The following is a 27,363-nucleotide window of genomic DNA, read 5'->3' as shown; positions in this document are numbered from 1 at the left end:
TTGCAATGAAGCTCTGAATTGAGTTCAAGTTTTGTAATTGAGATTTTATGCGATTATTCAACGATTTTAAATTAAAATATTATAATTATTTATTCATTATATTATTTTATTTTGGATAAATATTTAAAAATAATACAAACAAATGCCTAATGGTTTACTGATGCCAATTTCATTGCGTGGGTTTTAATAATAATGTTTCTTTTCTTTTAGCATTAACATCGACAAGCTGATGGAATGATTTTCTTTAAATTACGATGTAATGTGGGCGTATTACTCCCACGCACTTTCAGTTTCTTGGAGGTATACAGACCTCTAGGTGGGCCAACATTTCGGATGTTATTTAAATATCTATTTTATTATATTTAATGTGGGCGTTTAGTCGTCCCACGCGGGTTGTTCCTCGAGGAGCGAGGGGGTATCACCAAGTCCTGGTTGTGGAACTATGGAACACACGCCCCCGCGACGCCCACGCGGCTCTGATTCCTGCGAGGGATCAGCAGTCGGCGTATTTGTTTAACCCTGGAGCAAGAGTCAAGAAATTACATGAAACCAGAATCTATCTCATTGTAATGCTAAATTATGTCTTACAAGATATTCAAATTAATAACCGTGTTCCAAAAATATTTTTATCGGTTTCACGTTTTTTTTTTCTTAATCGTGTAAAGCTTAGTAAATAAATATAGTGATCGCAAGAAAGGCATATTTTACAAAATTATGTTGAACAATTTTCACAATACACTTTGACGTTAACATGTCCGACATTAACCGAATTGCCATTATTTATAGTTAAGCGGCAACATCCACGTGTAACAGATTTGATTCAATTACTTAATGTATTTGCTGCAGCCCGTGGCTTTGTGCGATACATGCACAAATATGATCCGAACCCGGCTAATCTGCCTAAACACGATACAGTGTATTAAAAAAAAAAAACTAAAAAACACGCTTTTTATAGAAAAACGAACTAAAAAATAGGAAATAAATTTTAATGAATTTAAATTAAGAAAACAGTGTTAAAAATTTCAATGAATATAAATTAATAATAGTGTGAATACAAAAAAAAATATTTAAAAAAAAGCGTGGGGTGCATGGTGTCAATAGTTATAAATATTTTATTGACAGATATGAGTACAGTGATTTTCATTTCGATAATATCTTAAAAAGCACCCCACGCTTTTTTTAAATATTTTTTTTTTGTATTCACACTATTATTAATTTATATTCATTGAAATTTTTAACACTGTTTTCTTAATTTAAATTCATTAAAATTTATTTCCTATTTTTTAGTTCGTTTTTCTATAAAAAGCGTGTTTTTTAGTTTTTTTTTAACTATTATTTATTTTCTACTTTTTAGTTTGTTTTAAAACTATTATTTGTTTTGTAGAATTAAAATTCTCTTTAGTATACAAAAAAATTTCAATATTAGAGAAAACGGCTAAAGATAATTATTGGAAATAAAAATTAACATCGAGTCCTGCCTTATCGACTGTAGAGAAAAATTCTAGAAAATTTTAATTAATTTTCTTACCTTATCGACTATAGATGAAAATTATATAAATTAACAAAGATCATATTTTGCAAATTGAAAAGCCTAGAAGTCGGTGTCTAATGGATGTTACTAAGTTAATTTTGCCACCGACTTCTAGGCCGATGCACCTAAAATTAGTTTTTTTTTTGCTTTTTAGTGTTTTGGGAACTCGGTTTATTTTTTTTGTAAAAAGGTTATTTATTTAATGCTTTTCAGTGATACGAATAGTTGTCACTATCCATACAAGTGGGAAGTTCTCATCAATACAAAGAATATAAGTCCAAACGAGGTATTTTACATATTCAGTTGTCAAGTTCCCTTGACTTTCTCTGGTCTCCATCATCAGGTCAGCTCCAAACCTTCACTGTTGCATAGGTCTTGTCAATACGAATAATTTAAGCCCAAACACGAGGTAGTTTACATATTCAGTTGTCGAGTTCCCTCCATTTTCTCTGGTCTCCATCATCAGGTCAGCTCCAAACCTTCACTGTTGCAAAGGTCTTGTCAATACAAATAATTTAAGCCCAAACACGAGGTAGTTTACATATTCAGTTGTCGAGTTCCCTCGACCCTCTCTGGTCTCCATCATCAGGTCAGCTCCAAATCTTCACAGTTGAATAGTGCTTTTAGGCGTACACCCAAGTGTCAAGTTTTTACCCTATGTATGCCTACAAGTTTTGAAGGTTGCCCTCGATTTCTCAGGGTTTCCATCATCAGATTCTGACCTGATGAAAATGGGACCAACTGGCAGCTATTCCAAGTCGAACAAAAAAAGAATCACGTAAATCGGTCTATAAACCTCGGAGTAATCGATGTGTATGTGTAACCTCCTCCTTTTTGGGAAGTCGGTTAAAAATGGAATAATTTTATCAAATTAGTGTATTGTCATCGGTCCTCAATAAATCTACAAAGTTTGAACGAAATCTGGCCGTTTAAAGTGGGTCAAAATCGCGCCCAAAGAAGTCGGTTACAAACAAACATACAGGTGAAGCTAATAAAAAGCGTGTAAAAAGTTGAAGGTCTTTTTTATTCTTAGAGAAGTTTCTAGCAGAAATGCATCCGTACATTCATTATCTCTGATTTTAATAAATGTAGCAACTGTATTTAATATAATTGTGTCCAGTAGTGGACTGCTAGATGTATACGATCTACCCTGACGACGTTATACGACTTGATTCAACTGCCTTCTACCAACCTGTTGTGGTCGGCTTTCATTTTTATTTTTAGAGCTGATTGCTCGTTTTTTACATAGAGTCACTGTCTAATGCTGATCTCCTTAATCTGCTACTCATATCAAACAATTTGATGGCCCTTGGAAAGATTAGGTGTCAGATTTAATGTTATTTGCATCCAACTTGATATTTAGTGATAGTCTGCACTCCATGTTGCCAGAGAGAGACATACGCTACTCTTGTTTAGTCTTATAATAACTTGAATTAGTTGTGACAAAACCACATGATAAATTCTTAGTTAGTATGTAGATGATGTTCCTATGTCCCCACTGTTGTCCCCACTGTTGGCAGTGTGTAGTGACAGTGTGGCTAATTGTCGCGTCCATTATATGCTACTGATTGTATTCCTGCGACGTGTTGTACATTAATGTCCATGTTCGTTTGTCACACCGACGTAGAACCATACATAGACTGAAAACATTGCTTGGAAATGAATTTTCCCAGACAAATTACTCTAGTAATAAATAATGGAATTAAAACATCACGCTTGCTGAATACGTGACACCTTAGTCACAAATGTTGGTAACATTGGAACACATGAGTCACGGAGCGATGTTACGCTTGAATTCCTTCCACCTACACAAACAAAACACTGGGAAACCAAAACAGACACGCAGCTAAAAATCCAATCTATCAACTGACGAATCTCGCACGCCAACCGAAAGCAAATCTAATAAATAATAATGTAAACGTTGTATAATATACGAGGTGGCGAGAAATAACGCTAAATATTTAGGAGCTCGGCGGAGGCGCGGCGCGGTGTGAGCGGCGCCCGGCACAATCGATCACCGTCCACTCGCCGCACAATTTATAGTTTATAATGAGTTTAAACAGAACTAGTGATGTACCCACTAGTGATGTACCCACTAGTGCTGCGCTCCACGCTACCTGCGGATATTATGTTTGTTTTACAGCTTTGTTTATAATCTAACAGATATACGGCCGTTTTTATTCCGAATGAAATTGTTCAGAGTTTATTAGCTTTAAATTTTATTTTATTTGCATTTGGTTGTTTGTATATAATTTAAAGCACTCAGAACTGGGTTGATGGCTAAAAGATTATTGTATAAAATATCTGTCAAAATTAATATGAAAATCTATAAACATAAAATGTTTTTTTTTGGGTTTAACGGATCACCACATAATTATGTACTTATAAATGCACAGAGATATTAATCCTGCGCTCTGAAATTGAAATAATTCTGAAATCGACAACAAATTATAACATTTAATAAGCTACTTTTAAATGAAATGGCATTTAAAATTAACAGGTGAAACTGCACGAATATGAAAGCGGATAATTAACACACTTTACAGCATAGAAATATTTTATATAAATATTTAGTAAGTTCCAGTGTTTGCACACATTATCTGTGGCCTCACAAAGTAAGAGTACTTAGAGTCTGAGCTAATTATATTTGCTACTTAATTACTGTTTGCAAAGAGAAACACTAGTATCACTGACGTCTGTTTATTAACGCTAAGTCATTTTACCATTATTTCATGCTGGTCAGATTTTGTTGGCCATATTTTTACTTAAGTAACTATTACTGAAGAGAGGATGATTTAAAGTAAATATATTTTTATCACCAATAAACAGTGATACCAAATGGTCCTCTGTGCCAAAAATGTTAAGGCCCCAGTACACGTTGGCCTGTGTTGGGCCAAGCTGTGCAATGCACAAATGTAGGCCACGATCAAATGGTGTTTACACATTGGCGCATGGCTCATTGCTGCCTGGAAAACCACTTGCGATGGACGTCGAGGTAGTTATGGCTGCGGCTGTTTATTTGGACACTATTATATATATTTATATTATACTACACTACTTTACATATTTATACTATACTACACTACTATATTTATTTTTACACGCAACACAAAAGTGGTACTATCCTCAGCGGCCGGTGACGAACTAAACATTGGCCGAATGTGTAAACACCACACGCCAAGCTGGGCCAAGATTCCTTTGATGTGTGTCCAAAAAACCGACAACTCGCCGAATGCGCGCCAACCTTGACAAATGTCCGCCAACCTGCACCAATACCCCGTGTACACATTGGTGATGGCGTGTATTGGCCGCACTTGGGCCAACGTGTACTGGGGCCTTTAAACTGTGTCATAAGTATGCACTGCAGTAAAATTGGAATAAAAAAGTATTCCTATCGCGCAATATAGGCCTAGCAATAAAACTTCCCGGACGTTTTCTGTCACAAAGAGCCCCCCTGCAACCGTCATAAAAGCCGATGCCAAATACCGGCCATTGCGCCCCTGTGGCAATAGCACACTTTGGCACCAAACCCGGGACATATGCTGCATGCATCATAAACGGCCGAACAAATGACTAATTAGCGCCGGCCGGCCTGACCTGTGCTATTAACGCAATTAGCCGCTGCAGCGCTGACGATAATGTTCATTAGCTCTCGTTACCACTTGACACCGACAGCGCTAACACTCGCTACAGCGCTGCATCGAGCGCTTCTAAATATTGTTCTGTGTTTGAACTTCATAACAATGTTTACCTCGTAACTGCTCAATTTTATTGTATACACGCTAGTTGGAGAGCGACACAAGCGATTAGCGGCCTTATCATAACGGTGCAAAGTCTATTGTTGATTGAAGAGTGCAAAGTTGTACTACCATTGAAAATGAATTTCATAGGCGTTTTCATGAGTACGCTGTTTGAAGATAGTTTAAAGTTTGAAAACTATATACATACTGGATTTACAATGCTATCAAGGATACCAGACGTTTGCATTTGTTTTGTTTGTCTGCAATACAGTCTCTCAATGTCCTATTTTTACCCGACTGCCAAAGAAGGAGGGTAATGTTTTTCGAGTGTATGTAAGTATGTATGTATGTCTGTTCCTTTGTGACCTCCTGTAGCCTAAACGGCTTGATGGATTTTGATGTATGAGGTATCGTTAGATTTGTCTTGATTACGGGAGTGTCATAGGATACATTTTATCCTAAAAGTCCCACGGGATATTTTTTCTAAATTTCCCTTTAAAAAAATATGTATGCGGTATCATTAGATTCATTTCAATCACGGGAGTAATAATTAATATAGGATACGTTTTTTCTCAAAATTCCCACGGGAACATGTTAATTCTGCGTCAACGCAAAGCAACTCATGCGTTAGCAAGCAAAAAGATAGGGCGTGGCCTGGCATGCGGCGCGCGGCGCGGTGCGGAGGGGGATATGCTCGAGTATACAGCCCGAATGCGGGCACACGCATAGGGGCACACGTCGCGTCGTTGACGGTCTTCAGCAGTAATGACTCACCTAATTCTTTTTCTTCTTCACTACCAACAGTCCAGATTGGCGGTAAATTTATGTTGCGGAGTAACATCACTCGTAATCTAAAGCCAAATGTCGTCGAAATAATTTAAAATGGTACTTACATATACATAGTCTTCTACATCTACAACATTTTCGTTAAATAAAACAGCTAAAAGTTATAAATAAAAGAATTATTATTAAAAACAAAATACCCGACTGCACACTAAAAAGAGTAAAACAAGCCCCACAATAATATTTAATTTATAAATATTGATGGAAAGCATCGCAGGCGGGGACCACCTTGACCGCCACCAACGAAAATTCTGCTAAATGGTGCACAACCGAAATGACTATAAATAAGCCTCTGTTGGTCCCCGCCTGCGATGCTTTCCATCAATATTTATAAATTAAATATTATTGTGGGGCTTGTTTTACTCTTTTTTTAGTGTGCAGTCGGGTATTTTGTTTTTTTAATAATTCTTATTTAATTTATATAATTATCGACATAGGTGAATCGATCTGAACATCAAACCTAAACTACCAGACAGACGTAAAACCATATAATACCTGCATTACCTGCATCAAAAGCGTATTGTAAAGGTGCGCCCACAAATGTGGCGGTTTAATTATCGCGGGTTATCCGCGTCGCTTCACGCCTTTGTCCGATAATGGGAGCTGCGAGCCTGCTAATGGAAGCCGAGCGGCGTCGCGCGACCGTGCTCGCGCGATTGCTGCCTCGTGGCGCGATAAATTGAAGCTCCCGGCGTGTGGGACCGCCACACGGTGGTAACAAGAAAGGCTTTTGAAAGCCGTTAATTTGTTGACTTTCCTAAATGAAACTGTATAGTAGAGCTGTGATAGTGTGCGCTTTTGTTTATCAGTTCGATGTTGGTTTTGAACACGTCTAACAAATGTAGATGTAGCCTTAAAATGATGGCAGAGATTTCAATTGAGAAAGGGCAAAGAAAATTTATTATTTCACGGAATGAACGCTAAATATTTTTCCTATCATTCATACATGTGAGTTATGTCTTATATAATTTTGATTATATATTTCCTCCATACATGGGTATTACAAACATGTCAGACACATTGGTACAATTTGTCATAGCACCCTTGTAAGGACTCGTGTCTGTATTAATCATACCAGAGATACAAACTGAGAACATTGCTTTGTATCAGAACATGGAATATATTTTGAGGTGGTTGTGTTAAGGTGTAAAGGTTCTAATCCTTGTACCTACATTATTTTCTAGGAACTTGTCCTGAATACTTAAGACACGTTTCAGTTCAAATAAATGCTGAAAGTGGTTTTCTGGTGTTTTTCGGAGAACACATCAAATATTTTTATTTTGACTTATTCCATGACAGAATACGGATGGAATTATAAGAATTCATCTGAAGAAAACCTTGACTACTAAGATAACGTCTCCAACCAATAAATATTAGGTTAGGTACTAAAATTCGTTCTTCACATAATAATATGTGTTCGATTCAGTAATAGAATCACTCCTATCGTATTCAAATCGTGCTGTAATTGAATCACGAGATAGATATTTGACATCTGATAAATAACAGCTTCAGTATAAAGAGTTATTTGTTGTCATGCTAGTATTAGAAGTACCAGATTTTGTTGACCAAAGACTGAACTTCTATCAGTATATTTTTCAAGCATGCACTTATAAGTCATCGGTTGTCATCTGTCCTCAGTTGATAGCGATATCGCTTCACCGCCATTAATAACGAGAGCCAATCACATCCGAGATACATTGCCAATAAATAGGTATAAAACGAATGCTCCGGCGATCAGCAATTCATTGCGGCGCACACTGCGGCCGCGCGTTGCACCCGGTACTGCGGGCGGTCCTCGCGGAACATTTGCGGGCCGCGCGGAACATTTGCGGGCCGCACGGGATATTTGTGGTGCGGTTGCCACGCGGCGTCGACACCGCACGGAAATTGAAATATTTATCGTGAGCGACGCGGCGTATGTTCCCAGATGCGCCTCAATGAAGTGGGTGCGCACATAAATTTCGTCGGTAAAAGAAGATTGTACAGACGGTGACTTATTGCCAAAGCGACCACGATAAAGTGCTCCAAAAGCAAATAGATTGTCCGCCAAAGTTTTTATTGAAATTCTATTCCAGAATAGTAAACGCGCTTGTAGGGTTAGAGCTCGATCGAGTACTTCAATAGCTTTTTAACTAAGTGGACTTTATGAACTCTGCTCGTAATTTTAAATAAGTAGGGATAATAGCAAACATTAAAATAAGTAGTGGTTAATACAGAAGCGCAGATGGGTAAAAATAATATTTGTAAAAGCGTATCTCGTTATGTAATACATAAGTTTAACCGACATAGATCTCACGAGCTCGCCATATAAAGGAGTCGTACAATCATAGCGTAATGATAATATATCCGTGCGTCCCTTAAATCTTGCTGGGCTTTGTGCGGGGCCCGGACCTCAATCATCGTCCTTAGAACCTCTCATTTGTTCGCCTCTAATGTGGACAGGATCTCTAAACTAGGTAACGTAGGGTATTTGCTGAGAAATACTCGTGCCTATATTTTACTCAAATATAAACGGCTTGAAATGTTAAGAGCAAGTGAAGAATTAGACGGCTTAATAGATCAGAATGACGCTAAGTAAGAGCATTCAATTAGACTAAGATAAGTGCAGGTCGTAGACATAGACTAATGGACTGAGTTAATCTCTTGTTCAAAAATGTATAATGGTGCATTTGTAGACATTTGGAAAGTTCAAAGTTCTGCCTAGGATATTTTATTGTTGGTTTGCATCGGTGTGTTCATCCATACTGAGTTGTATATTGTTAAAATGTGAATCAAAACTCCATCGTCCATAAAACTATCTGCAAATACCTTTTATATGATCTTGTATTCCCAGTCTGTTAACCCAGACCATATAAAGTACCTTCTAACAAAGACATATAATCCTCGCTCGGCGCGCCTGGCTAATCGCCATCTAATTCGACATTGACACATTCGGCCAGACGCTGTCTCGCCCAGGTACCGACCAGACAATAACTAATGGCGCCTCCCAGACAATAAATGTAGCTTGTAGGTAAACACTAACATCCTAATTTGTATCAACATTATATTACGCTGGATATGTGATAATACTACGTGATGTGATGTGAGGATAAGTGTACCTACGTTAGCCACATGAAGTGTAGGCTGTAGCTAAGTTAGAATTGAAGATAATTTATATTCGAGGTTTTGTTGTACACTGCTTTTGTCCTTAAGGATTACTTGATTAATGTTTATTGTTTTGTTTATTCAGAAGATTCTAGTAGAACTATCTCAGTAAGTAATAGTACGATAAAGAGTTCTGATGGCTAGTAAGTAGTCAAGTTAGTAAATTTAAAAAAAGGATACCAACGTTATAACAGTCAATAGATTAACTCACTAATACTGGTATAACGAAATTCTAAAAACTGTGATTGCAGAGTAATAACTCAGTGAATTGCAAAGCTCACCATGTGACCGCAAGCTGCGATTACCCGCCTGTAAGGGGGCTCCCTTACATAAGTATTGTCAATGCAAATGTAGTGCAAATTGTCACTTAAATGTGGAATGTCAATATGGAGTGCAAAATGATGTCACTGAATGCCCGACGGGATGAATCTAAATAAAAATGCAAGTTGTCCGATTCAAACCACGTCTAATTGAACACTAAAATATAAAAAAATTACGATACATAATTTGCATCGAAGAATGCAATCTGTTAGTGTCAATGCACTGCCAAATGTAGGTTGCGTCCAAAGTGCAAATGCACGAGCCTACTAGCTAACTTATTTATTGCAATAAGTGTATTTTTAAAAATTCATGTACGTGCACCGTACATATTGCCACACACAGAAAAAGAATTCTTAAATAAACAATATGAATAACAACAATAACAAATAAGAAATGTAGAATGGTTAAGTAAAGACTAATGTAAATAGAATTGAACTATGACTACTATGCAGAATTATATTTAAAGTCTATCCCATCAAAAACATTAAATGTAAAAAAAGCCAATCCTCTACGCAGTTCCTCCACCGTAAAAAGTTTTGAGATCGCATAGAAGCCAAGTCCTGTTCAACTTTAATTGTAATAATAAATCAACATTTTGTGACTATATCAATTAAATAGTTTTGTTCACATTACAATAATATTGACTTGGCCATGAGCACAATAAACTACAAATATAATACAGCATATCTTGGAGAGGTGAAAGTCAAACATGGAGTTTAATATCACAGAATTAAATACATTTAGTTTATTCAATCGTTACTAAATGACAGTCAGTATCATCCATCACTGAACTGCACATGTACTATGGCGGATGTTTAGTCCATGGTGATCTCAAATTCTAAGTCTTTTAAGTCCTTGTCTAAGTTCTTCAGTGCATAATCAGTCCAATCGTAAAATCATGTCCATATAGAATTTATCAATTCAATGGTATTTACACATTATTACAAGGAGCGACTTTTAACTTGTGCTCATGGCCAAGACAATATTATTGTAATATGAACAAAACTATTTAATTGATATAGTCACAAAATGTTGATTTATTATTACAATTAAAGTTGAACAGGACTTGGCTTCTATGCGATCTCAAAACTTTTTACGGTGGAGGAACTGCGTAGAGGATTGGCTTTTTTTACATTTAATGTTTTTGATGGGATCTAATTTATTTTTTGTAGGTCTCTTTCTTCTCTAAGTATCTCTTTCTTCTATAGTATATAACAAATTAAATTAACTTACATGCAACTAACTAAATATATAACAAACTAAACATGTACACCTAAAGTAGCACGTAAACAAAATTTAAAAAAAAAACTAATAATTTTCATTTCATCAAATATCTTTTAGAACAAAAGAGATTTATTTCAGAGATAGATGGCGCTATCACATGTAATTATTTGATTTTTTTTTAAGTACTACTTATACTAAGCTATGTAACGAAACCATAGCGCGATTTAGGCCAGGACAACGCCATCTATCGAGCAAGCATGCAGTATGTATCGCACTGCATTAATATGAAAGATTTTATCATTGTTCATTTCATTTTAACCTAGCTTTTTTATTCATATGTATGTATATTTAATACATAATAACAATATACCACACTACGTAACAATAAAACAAATAGTAGATAACATTTTGTACATAAATAAATAACAAAGTTATCAATGCAGTCAAAATTCATACACAATGTTCTTGAAAAACCGCAAATATAAATTTGTTTCCTATTTTTTTATTAAGTTTTAAGGTTTTTATAATTTTCCCTTTATATGTATCTAGTAACCTATCTTGGTGCCAAATTTGAAGGTTCTAAGTTTGCTAGAAGTACCTTAGACTTTTGATGATCGGTCAGTGAGTGAGTCAGTGACAAAATGGTGTAACTTTGATCGCTCATAACTCGTAAACTATTTATTCAAATGTCTTGTAATTTTGAGACTGAGCTTGTTCTAATACTTACTCTTGGTCATCGAAAACCTAAACTCATAGCTTTGTTCACATGGAAGTTACAGGGGGCTGAAATAGCCGCGAAACGCTTCGAGAAAAGATGGTACGGCCGTGCCCGCTTTGCTCGAGTCTTGGCTGGGGCACTGCCGTGCCCTCAGATAAATGTAATATCACTATAATAATAAATTAGCACACGTCACTATGAATTTCAGTGTCAAATTTCACTTCACTTGAGGTAGGGTTAGCACACGACATTTTTGGGTCCCGATTGTCGATTTCGCAGGTTCTGTCCTCGATGTCTTGATTTTCTTTTCGTCTGCTTCTGCTTCTCGCGTCTTGCGGACCCGCCACTTGTCTTTGGGTGGCCATCTTTCGCCAAAGGAACAGCGATGTTACAAACAGTGCAATGCTAATCGTAACAACCACATAGATTGCGACGTAATGATGAACGTCGTGAGAGGATAAAATGTCTAGCTTAGACTGTTCTTCTATCGAGCGTAGTTGCGTGTCAATCTTCTTGAATCTCTCTTCGTGCGTTTCAATATGCAACGATGAGTTACGAATCGAAGTATTGATTATGTTGTTAATTGGAGAGATAGTGGGCGCGAGTATCGCATATGGTTCATTCACTAAAATGTTACTTGTATGTTCCATATATGCATGCAATGTGAATGAATCGCCTTGCAAGGTGCATCCTTGTTTCAGCGTTATCAAACCCGAGTGACGTAATGTCTCCGATGTCATTTGAGTGCCGCACACTAATTGTACTTCGCACGTGCCACAACAATACCGAACCAGGTGTTTTGCTTATGTAATTTGACCCATTTGTCAGCGCATATTTTTATTTCCGTGTGGCAATAACCGCTGTGTTCTTCATTATCTCGAATCAGTTGTACGTCGCAGATAGATTTGTGACGATCACCGGTGTTATAAATAGGGTGATTTAGTTTGCACAGGAGAGATTGGTCATGTAATTTCTGGCATGCATTAATGTCAGACTGGTCTAGGGGTATAAATGAGTATTGGTTGGCATTAAATGCTATTAATGCAGAGTTGGGAATAACATACATTACCCGATTTATGTCAATACGTTGAGGAATGCTAATAAGTCTGTTAAGTTCGTATAGGGCATCACTCAAGATCGGGACCTTTATTTCCATCAACAGGTAATGCTGTGTTATGCGTGCATGAATTCTGAACAGCTTGTAGATGTCTCGAATGTCATTACGGACTTCAGGTAGTGTAGAGTCGCGAGGTAGTAGTCGAGCTATTCTATTTAGTTCGCTTTGCATTTGGGTTGGTGATAATAGATGTACGTCCATATGTCCTTGATACATATTTGTCAAGGTATTGATGAGTGATTCTTGAATATCTTTTAAGTTTTGGGCCATTCTTTCTGCAGCTATCGCCGATGTAATAATGTAGAATGCATGTGAAGTCTCAAGTTTATCTTTGAGCGTCTTGTTCTCTAGGGACGTGAGGTGATCGTTGATTAATGTGAACTGCTTCACCATTGTTGCTTCGTTACGCTGTACAATGTTGTTTTCGGTTTCCAAAACACTTGTCTGGTTTTTAAGCAATTGGAGTAAATGATTTTCATTGTGTTGGATTGTGTTGATATCCTGTTCGTATTGGTCTGCAAAGCGTTGATCTAACACTCCAAATAGCGAATTTGCAACATATCCTACTCCGTCGACCAATCCTCTTTTGAACCTGTGTTGAATTATTCGCTGGGACCTCAGTAATTCGTTATAGTAATTCAGTTCACTCGTGCTTTGTTCAAGTTGGTTAACTAGAACATGGAATTGCATCATCCAATCTTCACAACGAGCTTGCTTTATATGAGCTACGAATTCTTGCAAGGTGTCCACATTGCGCCAATAGTTTGTCATGTTGTAATAGAATACCAGTTTCCATTCATCTCTAATTTCTTGCAGATCTGCTATCTTGTCAAAGTAAAGTGTTTGATTTTTTGTCAGTTGAGTAAGTGTGATATCTTGGTGGACAGTAGGTGTTATCAAAATTGTAACTAGCATCAGCGTATAACATACTAAGCTGTTCCAGGTTAGTCCTTTGCCGCGGTTTCGTCTGGTTTTGGGTAGTCTGTCAGTGTCAGGGTTGTGTTGTTCGTCATCCTCCACTAGGGGGACCAGTTTTGTAATAGGTCGTTTAATTTCGCCTTTTGCCGTTTGTAATGTCACAACTCTAGTGTGGCCGTCCTTTCCAGGGTGTAACTCCGCTACACGACCCAGTGCCCATTTTCCTGCAGGTAATTTTTCATCTTTGATGCATACAATGTCATTTTTCTTTATGTCAGTATTCTGTCGTTTCCACTTTTGTCTTACTTGTAGTTGTTGAAGGTACTCTTGCGACCACTTCTTCCAGAAATCCTTGCTAAGTTGTTGTACCATTTGCCATCTCGTGTTTAAACGGTAGGTGTTGTCAATGTCGGGTTCTGGAATTGTCATGAGTGATGTACCGGTTAGAAAATGTCCAGGAGTCAAACAGTTGATATCTTCGACGTTCTCTGAAACGGTACACAGTGGTCGCGAGTTCAAGCAAGCTTCTATCTGACACAGTAAGGTGGTAAATTCTTCGTATGTCAGACGTTGATCTCCAATGACCCGTTTGAGATGGTATTTCATGCTCTTCACCGCTGCTTCCCACAGTCCGCCTGCGCTAGGCCATATCGGGGCATTGAAGTGCCATTGAACTCCCATTTCTGATATTTTGCCTAAGACGAAATTGTCAATGTTTTGTATAATGCATTTGTATTGTTGGCGTAGGATTCGATTTGCACCCACAAAATTCGTGCCGTTGTCGCTGTACATGTCCCGTGGCGTACCTCTACGTGCACAAAACCGTTTGAAAGCCGATAAGAATGCTGTACTGGAGAGTTCTGATACCAGTTCTAGATGCATGGCTTTCGTTGCTAGACAAACAAATACTGCAACGTATGCTAGCAATGTTCTGACGCTTCGGCCTTTGCTTGCCTTAATTTCGATGTGTCCAGTAAAATCGACACCCGTATGTGTAAAAGGGCGAGATCAAAGATCGAGAAAAGTATCTTCGTTGTAATTTTTCATCCAGTAGGGACCTTGCCACCACAAAGAATGTTGCAATAGTTGGGAACAACTGATTCCGCGTGATGCACAATCTGCAGCATTTTCCTCGGACTTGACATAGCTCCAGTGCTGTTTTGGAATCACGTCATGCACTTGCTGTACTCTGTTGCTGACGAACGACTTCCATTTTGCGACGTCCCCGTGCAGCCAACCTAGTACAATCATGGAGTCTGTCCAGGCATATGTATTTTTGTGTACGTTGTTCCATTTAAAGGCCATCAAGACTTTTTTCATAAGTCGAGATAGTAGTAGCGCTCCACATAATTCGAGTCGCGGTAGAGTCAATTTTTTGTTGATAGGCGATAATCTCGATTTTGCAGCGATGAGTCTAGTCACAGGCTCGTCTTTGTCATTTGTTGTCACCAAGTATATAGCGCATGCGTAGGCCTTTTCGGACGCATCGCAGAACCCATGTACTTGGAACGATTTTGTTGTATCTCCCAGCCACCTTGGTATTTGATATTCGGTAATGTTGTGTAAATCGCTCGTAAACTGCTTCCATTCTTCTTGTACGCTGTCAGGTAAAGTTTCATCCCACTCGCATCCCGATAGCCAGACGCTTTGAAATAGCAGCTTTGCTTTTACTGTGAAAGGCGTCAGCCAGCCCAGTGGATCGAAAATTTTTGAGATTTCAGATAGTAGCTTTCTTTTTGTTACTCGTTTGTTGTTGTCAGGTTGTATTTTGTTTGTAAATGAAAATGTGTCCGTTGTAGGATTCCACTGGACCCCCAAAGCCTTTGTCATTCCGTCGTTTGTAAAATGCATTGTCGTTTGATTAAGGTCTGACGAAGATAAGCTTTCAATCAGCGTCGGGACATTGCTTGACCACTTCCGTAGTGTAAATCCCGCTCCACTCAGCATGTCAATGAGTTGCTTTTGCAGTTCTTGTGCTCGTTCGATGGAGTTGCTGCCACTTAGGACGTCGTCAACGAACATCTCATTAGCAATGACATCAGCTGCCAATGGATATCTTTGTGCATCATCGTCTGCAAGCTGTTTCAGCGTTCGAAGAGCTAGAAATGGTGCTGCCTTGGTGCCATAAGTCACTGTGCATAATTGGAACTCCTTTAAAGGGTCCTGATTGGAGTCCCTCCACAGGATCTTTTGCAGGTGTTGGTCTTCTTCCTGGACACTGATCATGCGGTACATCTTCTCACAATCTGCAGTAAATACGTACTTGTATAGTCGCCACCCTAATAATAGGGTCAATAGATCTTGATGAAGCTTAGGGCCACACTCCATCAAGTCATTCAGGCTGTATCCTGTGTCAGTTTTTTGAGAGGCGTTAAAAACCACCCTCAATTTTGTTGTCACTGAGTCCAGTTTTAGGACTCCATGATGCGGTAAATAGCATTCCGTGTTGCAGCCCGGTTTGCTCTCTTTCATATGTCCCATTTCTAGGTACTCCTTCATAAATTTGATGTAACTATCTGATAGTTTGTCATCTCTGCCTAATCTCCTTTCTAATTGCATAAACTGTGCTACAGCTCGTGGCTTTGACTTGCCCAGTAACTGATTAAAATTAGGCTTCATTGGCAACCGAACCGCATATCTACCATCACTTAACCGCTTGGTAGTTGCAGTGTAGAACTCCTCACAATAGCGCTCCTCTGACGTCATAGAATTGCATGCATCTCCATTGATGTCTTCCACTTCCCAGTATTTTGACAGGTCGCTCACTTCATTAACTACGACGTTGCAATTAAATGTTTTTGTGACGTTGCCAGACAATATCCATCCCAACCGAGTTTGTTGCGCCATGGGTTCATTAGCTTCCCCTTTGACCAAGCCATTCATAAGTATTTCGGAGAATACGTGTGCATCCAGAAGTATGTCAATAGGCCTAGATAAGTTGTAATCTGGGTCGGCTAGTGTGATGTCTGTCACATGAGCCCAAGGTTTCTTAACAAATGTAACGTTAGGTAGGTTGTTTACTACTCGTGTCATGATTAACGCTTCCGTTGTAAACTGAAAGTCGTTATATAGGGATCTGCATGACAGACGGACCTTTCCTTTGCTTCTGTTGGATAAAGTACCGATGCCGCTTATGTTTGCACTCATCTGTTGACGCTTTATGCCCAATCTTTGAGCTGCATTCTCCGTTATCAACGTAATTTGTGAGCCTTGATCCACTAGAGCCCTTAGTGTAACGTAGTCACCCTCAGCTGTGGCTACTTGCAATAATGCTGTCGGCAGTAATATTTCATCATCATTATTTGATGCGAAGTTGTTTTGCAGACTCTTATTTGACCTCGTTGAAGTCGATGTCGACGGTTTCGGTGCTGTTTGTGTTGCTAAGGGCGTTTGCGCTGACTTCACAATATCACTGTGCAGAAGTGTGTTATGTTGTTCGTTGCAATCTCTGCATCTTTTCTGTGATGCACAGTAACCCTTAGTATGCACATACAAACAATTTTTGCATATTTTATTGTTTTCTATAAATGCCATTTTTTCCGGACTCAGCATATCAGCGAATTTAGAACATTGAAATAATGCATGATTCGTATTGCACAATGGACAAATAATCTTGCTGAATTGTCCAGCGTTTGACAAATGGAAATTTCGAGAGTAGTTCGCTGAACTTTTATTGGGTTGTGACTTGGAATTTCTTACGAACGAATGTGGCGTCTTAAAATATGGTTTTGATGCAGGTTTATCGACGTTTTCTGGCTTTTTCCTGTGCAGTGGTTCCAATGCCATAAACTTATTTTCGACGAAATCCATGAAATGATTGTATGTCGGTATCTCGCGCGGATCCGACCTGGATTGCATGTACTCCGAATACGTTTCGGAGTCTAATTTCTCGCATAACACGTAAACTAGCATTGGATCCCATGAGCTTGTATCCACGCCCAAATTATGTATCGCGTTTATGGTTTCGTTGGTAGTGTCATATAACCGCTTGAGGTCGAACGCCGATTGTTTTTGCAAATTAGGTTGACGCATAAATGCCTGGAAATTTTTGGTAAACAACAGAAACTTATTATTGTATCTATGGTTCAAAATTTCCCAACACGTGTCATAATTTTCGGGTGCTATGTGTAAATGCTGCACGAGCTTTTCCGCTTCACCGCGAAGTCTACCCTTTAGATGCTGCATTTTTTGGGTTTTTGCAATGGTAGGATTATTATGAATCGCTTCTACGTAAAGATCCATAAAAGTAGGCCATAAAGCATAGTTGCCGTTAAAGATAGGAATGTCAATTTTTGGCAATGTTTGCTGTTGATGTAGGGAAGTGTTTAATTTCGTATTCAGCGCCCGTTTTATGTTTATGAACGCATTTTCCTGTCGGCAGAACTCGTCGTAATAGTCCTGTGAATTACCCTCTAATATGCCATCAATTCGTAAATGCAGTTTGTCAATCGCAGACCACCGCAACTCTACAGTCTTAAGCATATCCTCAATTTCCCATTTTTCCTTAACCTCGTTTAGGTTTCGATTTACTAACCTAGTGAATGCACGGAAGTTAGCTTGTTGCAACTGCTGTAACTCGAGTAGCTTATCCTCTGCCTCTTCATATGTCTCGAACAGGGTATTGTCGAACTCAATGTTCAACTTACCACGGCCGGTGTTACTCGGTCCAGCAAGAGTCTTCATCTCGAACGCTGCAATTTCCTGCCGCGTTCCATGGTACCAGCCCTTCATGACCTCATAAATGCTACCGGTGAAATATTGATGATCTTTCACCTCTGCTGCACTCAACTCACGGTTCTTTTCTTCACACTCCGCCCATAGTACATCTAACCTGTCAAGCCTTTTACGAATGTAATCGCTGGTCTTCCTGCTCACTGAATCCTTCTTAAAATTAGAATGGATTCTCTTAATTTCCTCGAGGATCTCCGCTTGACGCACGATTAAACCCTCCATTGCAAAGCCGTAAGAGAAATAATGAACGATCTTACTTGAAATTCAGGAACTTTCCCTGTATGCAAATGCAGTGCAGTGCGACGCTCTGGACCCTGGACCGCTGTTTCTTCCCCGAATGCTCCTGCACGGCAACACACGTGGCACGGTATGACGCGACACGACCCAGATCCCGCGCGGCGACTTATCGAACAACGTATCGGACTGTATCGTACTTGCAATAGTTACGAAGGACCAAAAAACTATGTAAGGGGGCTCCCTTACATAAGTATTGTCAATGCAAATGTAGTGCAAATTGTCACTTAAATGTGGAATGTCAATATGGAGTGCAAAATGATGTCACTGAATGCCCGACGGGATGAATCTAAATAAAAATGCAAGTTGTCCGATTCAAACCACGTCTAATTGAACACTAAAATATAAAAAAATTACGATACATAATTTGCATCGAAGAATGCAATCTGTTAGTGTCAATGCACTGCCAAATGTAGGTTGCGTCCAAAGTGCAAATGCACGAGCCTACTAGCTAACTTATTTATTGCAATAAGTGTATTTTTAAAAATTCATGTACGTGCACCGTACACCGCCGTCAGCCAGGCCGGCGGCCGCAAAATATCACCGCTGTCTGACCGGCTGACAATTTCCAATAACTGGTAAATAAAGCCCATTAGTTCGTGTTTCAAATACATTATCAAAGAGATTAGAGTCAGTTGTGGTTGGCTTGGTAATGAGAAAATGAGAAGGTATATTTATAGGTAATTTCGAAACCAAAGACAATATGCATGGCAAGTAAATGTTTATAAAATGCGCGGATCTTTATAGGGAAACGTCTGAAAGTGAGTACCTACTTTTCTATGTTTTCATGGAATCCATTTAAATATAATATAATATACATTAAGCGAAACTGTGATGTACTGAATAGATCCATGAGTATATGAAAAACAGCTATCTGCTGACAAATGTAGCAGAATACCTAAATTATCAACAAAAACCGCAACTTGTTATTCATAAGGCCCGCACAACAATACCTCTTACACAAAAACCTCGTTGACATGACAAAATATGAGCAAACAAGCATACCAACGAGTCATAGTCGGCGTATATTTCCAGAGCACTTATGATGCCGTGTCGGGCTCCGGGACCCTCGTATATCTGTCACAATGGAAGCACAATGCGCTAATCTGTGCCCCATTGTGCTCACATCAAGATCATCTTAGATACACTCACGCCGTGAATATTTTGCATATAGAAGTAGATGGTACTAGTGAACTATGTATCTGGGTTGGGTTTCCTCTCTGTTACAAAGGTGAAGTTTTGGACCGCAACTGGTAAATTGAAACTAAAAGGTCTGTGGTTAACGTGGTTCTATTTTGGTTTGGTATTACGTATAACTTGTAAAATAAGGTGTAGTTTTAAAATTAATTTTTTATTTTATCATTCATTAGACTATGATAGCCGATGACAGAAAATATAATACACATATTAATATTGAATTAAAATATAATAAATGTAAAATCTCAAACAACAAAAAAACCGTCCAAGTGCGAGTCGGACTCGTGCACGAAGGGTTCCGTAAATTACAGTTAAATCAACCTATCTCAAAAACTATAAGAGATACTTTGATCAAACCAAAAATCGTTGAAAGAGTTAATTAGCATGCATCACCTCTATTTTTTTTAGAATTTTATACCCCGTAGTTATAAAAATAGAGGGGGGGGACATACTTTTTACGACTTTGAGAGCTGATATCTCAAAAACCGTTCACTTTAAGAAAAATGTTTTTTAGAAAACTTTATATCATTTTAAAAGACCTTTCCATTGATACCCCACACGGGTATGTACATCGAAAAAAAAAATTTCATCCCTCAGTTACATGTATGGGGGGCCCCACCCCCAATTCTTTTTTTTACTATTTAGTGTCATATTTTTGTAGCGGTTCATACAACACATATTCCCATCAAATTTCATCACTGTAGTACTTATAGTTTCCGAGTAAATCGGCTGTGACAGACGGACAGACGGACAGACGGACAGACGGACATGACGAAACTATAAGGGTTCCGTTTTTGCCATTTTGGCTACGGAACCCTAAAAAAGCTCGTCGCAAAAAGTTTTAATATAAAAGGGAAGAAATAATACGAGCTTCCCATTATTTTACTTCGTTGTAGCAAAGTTAGCTAAGTCTAGCAAGATCTTAATAAGAGAATACTGAAACACAGACGGACATACACACATGGCTGTCTGTGTATAAGTTTTCATATCCTCTTTTTTGTCGGGAGGTAAAAACGTACGTAGCGTATTGTTGATACGATGATAAACAATTACACATAAAAATAAACGCAAATATCACTTTGACTTTCAGATAACTTCTACGTTTTATTTATTCGAATAAATAACATCACAAAATAATTTTATTTACACATTTCACATAACAGCTTCCAAACACACTTAGCAGTCAATAGGTAACGACATCCGAACCCAAAGCGTCCCGCGACGAACTTATTTAATTTAATGAGTTTTCCTCTTTCACCACCGAGTATATGAAAATGTTATTTAGAAGGAAACATTTTATATTGACACAACAACAGTAAAATATAGAGGGATGATAATTTACTTAGTTGTTTGGGCGACACTATTGATGCAGTGTCGCGGAATTGGCTTGTAGGCATAAAATAATATTGTGTCACTCGGAGATGGAAACAAAGGTACTTCTAGGCGTCAAATGATTACCGCAGGAGATAAACAACGGAAAATAAAACAAAGCATCTAAGTTTCACTCTTACATTGATATAAAAAGACTTTGCAAAGGTATTTCATCAATGTCTAACTACTTTCCAGACTTTGGAGAAGTCCTAATTCTTTTGTTACATGCCCAAAAGATTCCCTAATAGATGTCACTCCAAGTTAGATAAAACTTCTCAAGGTTAGGAATAATCAAGACAGATTTGTATAATTTCCAGATCGAAAATATGATTATTATTATTATATGATTGGAAAACCTGTGAATATACATTATACATTACGTTTTGTTAATCTTGTTTTTCATAACCGACATTTTACGTTCTATTAAATTAAGTGTTTTTTGGAGATCATCGAATTTCTTTAACGTGGGTTGACATAAAATTATCTTTGACACGATGTGACACACATAATAAAGAGATTGCTTGGGGAAGGTACTGAAAACTGTTGTACATTTTCTAATTGAGATTTAGTACATTGCTCTATGCTTGAATTTGAACTATGGACTATTCCAGCAGTCGCACCAAAAAACTATTAGACCTACAAGAAGAATTAGAGGGTATTATAGTTCGCTTCAACTTTCAATTGTTTTATAATCTCGGTCCAACACCCCGCAGTGGCGGGTCATTATTGGTCGTTACCAGGCCTGATCTCTACCCTCGTCATCATCTCGTTTTTCCATCATAAACGGTTTATGTTAATGAGGCAACATGGCCGCGGCTGTTCAGCTGGACTTGATGACTATTTCATTGACCACATTACAATAATAAATGAGATATCATTGTGACCTACTGTGTTTTTTGTAGAGTAACGTTTTAGCCATTAGGAGTTTTTTTCTAAAATCATTTTCCGTGTTTCGTTTTGTTAATTGATAGTCATTTTTATGTTTATAGCATATTGATAATTTTACGCGTTCATCGCAAGATTTGCACCTAAAAGTCAATTTTATAAAATTATTCTTAAATTAAAAGTTAGGTGAAAAGTTACGTTCTTATTACTCGTATCCGTCTGATCAAATCATTCTACCAAAATGAAACTCTCGATCATCGAAATACCTACCTTAACAACAAAAATAGCACAAGGTGTAAAACTTCTCACTTCACAGGTTGGCACAACGCGTAAATATTATTGCGATAATGTTCGCGTCTATCTAATTATAGCCGTGATCATAGTGAGCAATGTTGACCAACTGATAGGCTCCTATTTGAGTAGGACCAGGGTTTACTCAACTTCAGGAAGGATACAAACTGCAAAGGTAAACCTCTTGGATAGTGTACACTTATAGTATGGCTGCGTAAACGTTTAAAAAGAGTTAGGGGCAATCTAATATGACTGGGAACTCTTTAAATTCGGGTATGTAAATGAGTAGGTACATAAGGATTAGTATATGAAGAGTTGATATATAGGGGTAGTACATAAGAGAATACCTATATAGGGGTGTACTACGCCCAATCGAATGACAAATAATCGAATGCCAATTGATCGACCACTATAAATCGAAATTCTAAATACTCGAACATTCATAATATCGAATGGTTATTAAATCGAACATTCAATACATCGCGCAGTCAATACATCGAGGGGTAGTTTATAGGTGCAGGTTAATACCTAACCAGCCAATATAATACCTATCTATCTAGGTATACAAAATTAATTTTTAATATCCTATGATAAAAGCCAAGATAAAAACACGTGGAACGTTCAAGGAAAAGTACAAAAATATTACTTAGTTTCAGTTGTAATTACTTGTAAATGTTATTCTCTTTGTGAATACATACTCCCTAATTAAATAATAAAAATTCAATTAGAACGAGACCCTCAAGTTGTACCCTACAGAAGCTTTAATGTTATTATAAAATATATCTTTAAGTAAAATAAGCTCCATTTGCTACGATATTATAATATTTCACTTTTTATTTACACGCACTTTATTTATTTATCTTCTGAAATAATTTCATTCGCTAACAAACAACGAGCCTTATGATTGCGATTTCTTTCAATCAGCTGTATTTTCTTTATCTATTATTGTTTTGTCTTCAACAAAATAAATATTACAAAAACTCTCTTACAAAATCTTTCAATTTTTATGTAGGTATGTAACTATGATAACAAAACAACTATGTTTATTATGCTTTTTCATACAAATAATATGTTTTTTGATATGGGTTCTGCATGTTAAATAAGGCCCAGTTAATCCGTCGCTTTGTCACGTGTTTACTTGCCTGAGACATCTTCTTGGGCAGCCTGTCGAAGACAGACCCTCTGTGCGCGCGGAAAAACGTAATTTTGTGTCAATATCATGCGGAACAAGAGTTTTGGGAAATACGTTTAGAATTTAAATCGTCACAAAGTACGAATGTCAACATTCCTGATTTAAAACCAATGTTTGATATTCGCAACATGAAATATTTCAAACTACGATATTCCACAATGTTTCACATTGAACGTATGTTGTGACGTCATAGATGGCCGCAGATTCCCACAATCTGTACATGCATGACGCTGAATAAAATATGTGCAACGACCACGCTCCGCCGGAGATATACGAAGATTGCCGATCATGCCCGAACCACGCGGATTTTCGCTAACGGAGAATTTTCATAAATCGAACGTGGAATATAGTGTTGTTCTTGATTTGAATTATTGGTTTTTGAATACTCGACAATCGAATGTTTTATTTCTCATTCCACATGAAATATCCATTGAATTTATAAATATGGCGCCTATTCCTGACGTTCTCTTTGAAAATATTATAAATCTTACGCAGCTTTATTTGGGTACTCATAAATATTCCCAATTCTTGTGACGAAAATAAGAACGTATTATTGATAAATCCAATTAAAACCGCTTTGAAAGGAAATCCGGGTTTATTCGCGGATATCCGTGGAAATAAGCCTCTTGTCCGGATATTGGGAGTAAGACTGGCTGTGCCGCGACTCAGCCGAGTGTGCCAATATCTGAATATTGTGCCCATTTTTAAAGCCATTTGTATTGGTTTTATTTAAATCTGTAGCGTCGACTCCTTCAGCGTACGCTGTAAGAATTTGGAGAGGATTCCTGGCTTGTGTCGTAATAAGTTCTGATTTCGACTTCATTACGTATTGCTGAATAATAAGTCAATTATTACATGACTATTTAACTTTTATAGAGTTACACATTTAACTAATTTCACTACAGCAATTAAGGAAGTAACTTCAAGCCTTGTGCTTTACCAGGTTTTACTTGATTGTAATTATTAAACAGTTACGATATGCATTGCTACCATACTCTATTCTAAAGATATGTAATATAAATGCTAGATAATCTGAATCACTATTTATCTAGCAACATGACGCAATGTACGAAATGGTAAATGATTTTATTTACTATACTATTACAGTAATGAACCAGGTGTAGTTTCACTATAACTCGCAGCTATCGGAATTATTTATTTAAGAACAAATCTGATGGATATCGTTAAACTGTTTCAACAAAGTTAAAACGACAAACTGTCGTCTGCGAAGACCAATAAAAATAATTCACTTTGTTCCAGACTTTTGCACATAAAACATAAAGCGTTCAAGTTTTTTCTCTGAAAATTCTGAAAATCCTGTGTTTCAATAAGTCTTGTCAAACGGGACATAGCTGGCAATGTTCTTATTGCAAACCCTGCACTTGGCCCCTTATTGAAACTTATACTTTGCACTAACACTGCGAAATTGAATTTTGCACTCATTTTTATAAAGTTCATTTTAAATTAACTGACATTTTCCAGGCGGGACCATTTTTTGTTGGAAATTGAGTTTAATGGTACAAAAAATAAGGTTTGAAATTGTTTGCGGTGGTTATATTCAGATCGGATGAGTTTAGGGAAGAATAATCGTGATTGTGAAGGAAGATGGATTAAGTTGGCTGCAATAAGGGCGAGTGAAGCCGGGCGGTCGGGCTAAGTGAGCAGCTAAGGTCGTTGACTGACGGAGTTGGCTGAGTTAGCGGCGAGAGCGACGCGAGACGTGCGATAGATGCGACGCGGATAAGGAGCGATCCGATTTGTAATTACGACGCGAACATCGATTACACTAGCTTTATTCCGCAGACTTTGACAGATCATTAACTATTGTAACAGAGTGCTAGCTTTCTCGTTAATGTCGTGCAGTTTTTGCTGCACTTACCCCAGATATTAGGGATATTGAGATGTACTATACCAAACTACATAATTAGTTGCCGTTGAATCTTTAAAATATTTTGTGAAATGGGAGCGTTTCTATTACGGTGGCATTTTCTTTATAAAGGCATATTAAGATCATGGTGAATATACAATAGTAGTGGATGGATTAATGGGACATGGAAGGGGCAACAAAATTAAATAAATGGCATTTATTATGGTGAATGACGGAAGCCATGGAGAGAACAATAATTCAATTTTGACGGAATTAACGCCAGATTCACATTTTATTTGTATCATAATTATCGTACTGGATAATTTTGAAAATGTTAAAAACCTTTACTTCCTATATCAGCAGTTTGTAACACAACCGTCACCTGCAGACTGGTGATTGATGACGATGACGACGCCTCTCCTCAAATGAGCGAGCCTCGCTAATTACACCGCGGAATTGTTCAGCTACTCTCAAGTGTCGGTAGGCTTAGAAACGGCTGGAATCCTAACAACTACTACGAGAATACTTAGGAATAGAGTTACTGAAGTTTTAGCAACATTAAGGTAATTAGTACCTACTGTTAAGCTCAAAGACTGACGCGTGGCTTAGAAACTTTCGCACGATTGGAATGGTTCATGTTTAGCTGTGGTAGACTGTGTAGAATAGAAACATTTACTTTTGTTAAAAGTAGTATAGAGCTTTTATTATATTGTGTATTGGTTTGTTTAATGTATTTCTGTTGTTTGGAAGTAATACACAAATAATTTAATTTTGTAATTTATTAGCTTCTGTTATACCTAACTTACCTATGATAAAAATCAGTGAATGTTCAGAATTATACCAATACTAAAATGGTAAAATAATTCTTGGAATTGAGTATATTCTTCGTAAAATTATAAATGTTGCCGATAATCCTCCCACATGATTCTATCTATAATTTATTTCCTTTACTTATTTTTAACCCCGATCGAAGTTTTGAGAAATATGCCTGAGCTAATAATATGATCACCGAATGAATATATTAAGGTATCGGATATTTAGGTATAAATACATTTGTTTGTCGCGTTTTCACGCCAAAATTACAAAACCGTATTAAGTAGATATTCATAGCATAAGTTACTTTTGATCCGGCTGGGGGAAATAATTCCCTCCGGAAGGAACCGCACAGAACAGCTATTGTTTACCTACATCCAGTACTAAGAAAATAATTAAATTTAGTCACAATTATCGTGGCGTATGTGTCCTAATTGGTCTGCAGGGTATCATTATGAGATAAACACATATACTTGCAAACTGCAGCTTCCTCAAAGGAAATACTCAAATGAGTTTGAGTTTCAGTAAGTGCTAACTTACAAAGGTGTTCTCGCTAGACAGTAGATAATTCAGTATAGATATCTCACTAAGTGCTGCTAAGGGGTCTAGATGTTACATTGTGAAATGAAGATATAAATAGTTATTATTTGCGACCTAATTTTGTTTGTAGTCTGCTTTCGAGCGATTTTTATAGAACTCCAATTCCAAGCTAACTCGTACCGGAAAAAAATTATTAATTCCATAAACGTTAACCTGTTAAAAAATATTCCATAATTTTCCAAAAATGAATTCTTTAATGAAACCCTCAGATACACGAGTGGAATGTAAAGTACAGAGCACACTGGGAACAGTGGGAACTGGGAGCCACCATAATGACCGCAGTACGAATTTGAATAATATTATTCATGGCGCGGGCACCGTGGCGCCCTCTGGCGGCGCTCGGGGAATTACTTGCGCACACGCTCGCTCTGTTGTGATTTAAAAATTGTGATGCATCGCCACTGAGGGAAATTAAGTTGTTTAGACTGTTCTTATAAATAAAAGATTAAGAATATGTCTTGTTGTTAGTCTTGTAGTAAAAAGGTCAGCATAAATGTAGCTTTTTCCTTGATGCACGAATTATGTGAAAGTTTTTCAAATATAAAACCCCTCATTTTATGTAGTCA

The 27,363-nt window shown here is 37.6% G+C and overlaps 1 protein-coding gene across 1 annotated transcript in view; it reads left to right on the top strand.

Moving 5' to 3' along the window:
* The window catches only part of LOC110379454 (somatostatin receptor type 2), a 130,146-nt gene that overhangs the window by 84,652 nt on the left and 18,131 nt on the right, over positions 1–27,363 (top strand). The window lies entirely within an intron of this gene.

This window comes from Helicoverpa armigera, chromosome 9 (assembly GCF_030705265.1).
Source record: "Helicoverpa armigera isolate CAAS_96S chromosome 9, ASM3070526v1, whole genome shotgun sequence".
Lineage (NCBI taxonomy): Eukaryota > Metazoa > Arthropoda > Insecta > Lepidoptera > Noctuidae > Helicoverpa > Helicoverpa armigera.
The sequence above is the reverse complement of the archived record's forward strand: the minus strand, read 5'-3'. Positions and strand labels throughout refer to the sequence as shown.